This window comes from Monopterus albus, unplaced genomic scaffold, assembly GCF_001952655.1.
Source record: "Monopterus albus unplaced genomic scaffold, M_albus_1.0 scaffold389.1, whole genome shotgun sequence".
In the NCBI taxonomy this organism is placed as follows: domain Eukaryota; kingdom Metazoa; phylum Chordata; class Actinopteri; order Synbranchiformes; family Synbranchidae; genus Monopterus; species Monopterus albus.
The window spans coordinates 280,573-285,994 of record NW_018128269.1 but is presented as its reverse complement, the minus strand read 5'-3'; the positions used below and the strand labels follow the sequence as shown (position 1 = coordinate 285,994).

Sequence of the window (5,422 nt, the reverse complement as noted above, 5' to 3'; positions counted from 1 at the left end):
GTTACCAACAGTTTTTTTGGTGACTATGGTCCCAGCTGCCTTGAGATCATTGACAAGTTCCTCCCGAGTAGTTCTGGGCTGATTCCTCACCGTTCTCATTATCATTGAAACTCCACAAGGTGAGATCTTGCATGGAGCTCCAGACTGAGGGAGATTGGCAGTTAATTTGTTTCTTCCATTTGCAAATAATCGGACCAACTGTTGTCACCTTCTCACCCAGCTGCTTGGCGATGGTCTTGTAGCCCATTCCAGCCTTGTGTAGGTCCACAATCTTGTCCCTGACATCCTTGGAAAGCTCTTTGGTCTTGGCCATGGTGAAGAGTTTGGAATCTGGATTGATTGATTGCTTCTGTGGACAGGTCTCTTTTATACAGGTAACGAGCTGAGAGGGCTCCCAATGTCAGCTCGTTACCTGTATAAAATACACCTGGGAGCCAGAGATCTTGCTGACTGATAGGGGATCAAATACTTATTTCATTCATGAAAATGCTAATTACTTTATAACTTTTTTTGTAATGCATTTTTCTGGATTTTTTGTTATTGTTGTGTCTTTCACTGTTCACATAAACCTACCATTGAAATTGTAGACTGATCATTTCTTTGTTAGTGGGCAAACTTACAAAGTCAGCTGGGGTTCAAATAATTTTTTCCCTGACTGTACATCTTAGCAAAGAAACCTTAAACAGAAATATGGATGGGTGTTCTGAGAAGTTTGTAGCTTAAACCAGTGGTAACTGATGTGGAGTTGTCAGGCTTTGAAAATGAACTCCTCATATGTGTTGAGCGAAGCCAGCAACACACATGAGCTAGTAAGCACTGTAGCTGCTGTTGACATGCTGACAATCTTAAGCTGGCATCAGTTCCCCTACATGTAGCTGTCTGCAAATGATGATGCATAACTTGGTGCTGCGTTAAAACTTTCTGGTCATGTTCACATTTCGTGGACACGTTAAAATGCTCTGACATTATGTGCATCTGCGTAACGCTGGCAACGTGACAATACATTATACAATATATTTGCAGTGTATTCGATTAGAGAATGTGTTCATGATAGATAAATCTGCACCAAAGCAAGACAGTTTTGAAAAGGAGATGAACATTTCAGTCCAACATAAATTTCAACACAACTAGAAACTAAAAAAGTGGAGAGTTTGTTCAGCTAACAAGGCGTAACATGAAATTCCTTGTTTCACATACAACTCACGGTTACCTTATAATGTTATAACACTGAACACGAGGTGATAATTGCTGGAACATCAACATCAATATTACTGGGGAAAAACATTCCTTTGTATAATTGGTTCTTCCCCATTAAGACATATAGCCTTAGGTAATGTTGTTGTTGTTGTTGTTGTTGCTAGAAGTTGCTACCTGCCTGCAGCGTGCACAGTATGAGACTGAGAAGAACACTGCATGGAACAGACTCCTTTTACATGCAGCCATGGGTGGGGAAAATACCAGCAGTAGTCAGCTCTAAGTGTGTAGATAGGATTGTAATGCAGTTAACTGGGCATCAGAGGCCACATGCAGTGTGTTTTGAACGGTGTTAGCTGCCCTCCCTCTTGACTTCTCCCCCACTGGAAAAGCCTGGACTTCAAAGGCCAGTTACCGGCTACGAGCCAGGGCCAAAGCAGTTTAGCCATAAACCAAAGGTCCCCCGCTATGGTTTGGAAGCACAGATCTGGGCAGGTAACACCATATTTGAGAAAGTTGCAACTAAAAAGAAGCTGGATGCTGCAAGAAGTAAAACCAGAATTAACGTTGGTGTGGCTTTTGAATGACGGTGACAACTGAGAGAACAAAAGGGCCTGAAAAGTGATGCCACAATGGCCATATGCTGGACAGGTAATTATCGGTTTGGTTTTGTTTGGGGGACATTTGTTATTTTCCTGAAATCAGTAGTAGTCAGCCAGTGCGTGTTGTGTTATAGAAGAGTGGTTTTGGAGACAAGTCAGAGCGAAAGGGTGGGATTTCTTCGGTTGTCTACTTAAAAAAATCGAGCTTCCTTTTGCCTGTTTTTCCAGGATTGCTAACCCTACCTTTTAAATGTGGAGCAGTTATAGATAATCATAGGATAATTATTGAGATCCCTACATGGAGATGATGCACAGCACTGGTGCTGAATATTAACTCTGTTCTTTGAAAAGAGTTGATATAACCCAGTACTTTGGTAATGTGGCTGCACGCTGTTGCCTTTTTGACAAAGTGTAGAGACAAGGACAAGGATAATCACAAGAGAAGTAGAATAAAGAAAGAATGTTGATGAAAATTAAGAGATACCAAAGAGAGGCAGATTAAAGGTGGGAGGTAGAAAATGGAAAAACGAGAGAAAACGATGTGGAAGGGAGAACAGGAGACGAGTGCGAGGCCAGACTCACCTCAGACACCCTCTGTCATTCAGGGGAAGTTACATGTGTGTTACCTCCATCATTGATAGTCTCCTCACATCATAGCACCATAACTTGTTCTCACCCTCTGTTTCATGTTGCCACGACAACGCACAGCCTTCCATTGCTCAGATACGCAGTGATGTATGGAACTCAGGGTGTGTATAAGCCAATCAGATCTCCAGCTGCTTTGTGTGCCAGGACATAGGCACAAGCACTTGTGGTTCTGTGTGTGTGTGACTTTCTGGCCCAGATTAGGAAGTGTGGAGCTTGGTGGTTATGGTAAAATGTGTATGTGGTCATATATAAGATAAGTGGCCAATGGGGCTGACAGCACCTCGATGAGCTCTTTTAATGTGTATGTGTCCAGGTACATGAAATTGGAGCATTGAGTGAGTCATCCCTTGGCTGTCTGAGATTATTGCTGCAATCATGCTGTGTATGTATGTGTGCGTGTGCGTGTGCGTGTGTGTGTGTGTGTGTGTGCGCCTTTGTATTACTTACATCATGAGGACCGAAACCTATTAACACACTCACACTGTGGGGACTCAGCCATCTTTGTGGGGACTAGCTTCTGGTCCCCACAAAGAAATGAATGAATTTTAGGGTGGCAACATGGTTTAGGGTTAGGATGAGGTTAGGGTCAGGGTTAGGTGGTAGGCAAGTAGTGGTTATGGTTAAGGTTAGGATAAGTCTACAGGAAATGAATGTAAGTCAGTGTAAAGTCCTCACAAGAAATGAAAACACAGTGTGTGTGTGTGTGTGTGTGTGTGTGTGTGTAGACATTTTCTCTTGATTTTTATTAGTTTTATTTAACAAAAAATAAAATCATTTATGGTCTAGTTACCAATTTTATTCTGTTTTTATTGTTTATATCTTTTAAGTATTATCAGGCTGCAGCTGTTGCCATCTTTGTGTATAGTTACCACGGTTACAGGTATTGTTCTTGTCGATCACAAGATTTGTGGACAAAGCTGGTAATTTGTCTACAGTGTCCCTCTGCTCTGCAGAACCACGGCTGATTTAGAAGCTGCATTCGCTCACATGGACTGAGATACGATTCACTGTGAGATTTCTGTATTAAACACCTACAGGAGGTTTTACAGTGCATGACTGACTCCTGGAATTTATTTATACCAGTAACTCTGAAAGTAACATTACCATTACTTCCACAGCACGGTAAAATAATATTTTTATTTCTCTTTTTCCACCATATTGTTTGATTCTCAGTTTATGATAGACCTGTTTCTTTGAAAAAGCGGTAAAATGAGATGAAAGAGACAGAATATTACTGAATGTTAGATGCTTCTTATCAACAGCAGTGCAGCAGGTCCAGCAGCTAAATCAACATCTCAACAAGAGTGATTTTGGTTTTTCTTCTCAGGAACTACAGTTTATGATTTCACAGATACTGCAGGTTGCTGAATACGACTTGGCATTAAGATGTGACATACTTGGTGTCCATTCATCAGTCTCTGCCATTATTGTTTATTTTTTATATGATTAAAACTGATAAAAAAAAATGTATAAGATTTCATCATAGTTCTTTTTATTAAATGTTACTTTTTAATCTTTTGGGGGGCTTCTTTGCATCATGAAAAAAGATGGTTAGTGAATACTTTGCCTCTAAACCACTGTTTAGAGGTGCTGGCAGATGGATTTTGGACAGAGGCGGAGCTACCGTAGCTGTTTTCCCCCAATATTTATGCTAAGCTAGGCTAAACAACCTTTTTCTTAAGCATGGTATCAGTGTTTTCATCCAACTCTCTGCATGAAAGAAACTAAGTGCATTTGCCAAAAATGTCAAACTAAAACATCAGGCTTCCTTTAGTGACTAAAACCTTACGTGCAAGTATTTGAAAGTCAGGAAAATTACCTGTGATATAGCGGGGTGTGGAGGTCATGTAACCAAAATTTGATGGAACTAGTTCACTCCTTGAACCCCAGTGTAGGTCAAAAATGTCAACAATTGCGAGACCTTGACATCCAGGAAACCTCTGGCCATTTGGGACATTTTACCTTACTCAGTCGACCCCTGACCCTGCGGTCCTGAAAGGTGTCAGGGGTCCCAAACGTGGTACGTGGAGGGCCCCTCAACAAGCTGCTTTATGGGGACCAGAAGTTACTTGTGGGGACCAAAGGCTGGGTCCCACGACTAATTTGTTGAATTTTACAAAAATTGGGGGGTGTGAGGTTAGAATAAGGTTCAGCAAGTAGCGGTTCTGGTTAAGGTTAGGGTAAGTCTCCTGGAAATGAACGCAAGTCTGTGTTCGGACCCTGTAAGTGACAAATGCAAGGGTGTGTTTGTGTGTGTTTGTCAGAGATGAGTCATTGGAGCAGCAGGGACAGAAGGATACTATTAACCAAGATGAATATTGAAAACAATTAGGAAATGCAGCATGTGGCAGAAAACAAAGCCGTATGTATTATTATTATTGCAAGCTCAGAAGTTTTAATGTCCATACTTCCTTGTGTTTCATTCTTGTTTCATTGAGTCTTTTTTAAACTTTTTCTTTTATTTGGTGATTTGGCTTACTGATTGACAAAGAGGAAAAGGTTGTTACCTGTTGTGGGGTTGTGCAGAAAAACTACTGGCACAGAGTTTGTTGAACTTGCCTCTTCATATAGAGTCAGCGCTTCTAAGTAAGCACAGGCTCTCATTGCCGATTGCAGTATAAACTGCTCCCTTCAGGTCACAGATATGCTATACCCAGATCTAGGACAAATAGATTTAAGAACTCTTTTGTTCCTGCCACTATTGGCCTTTTAAGTAGTACCATGTGGTTTTCTGCTTGTTCCTTTGTGTATTTTAGTGTTTATTGTGTATGGGTGAATTATTGTGCCTGTTTATCGTTCAGTGCTGGCTGTGAGCCAAATTCCCCCCCTGGGGATAATAAAGTTTACCTTACCTTACCTTAAAGAGATAACATGAAACAGAATCCGTGAGCCTGAAAAGAACTTTGTTGCCTTTGACATATTTATGAGGTAACAGATGGTTGCAGTTTACGATCTCTAAATCTGCAGCACAGTGCAAT

The 5,422-nt window shown here is 41.1% G+C and overlaps 1 protein-coding gene across 2 annotated transcripts in view; it reads left to right on the top strand.

The window, feature by feature from the left end:
- LOC109951451 (thyroid hormone receptor alpha) overlaps positions 1 to 5,422 on the top strand; it is a 64,513-nt gene that overhangs the window by 19,745 nt on the left and 39,346 nt on the right. The gene's annotated exons all lie outside the window — the stretch shown is intronic.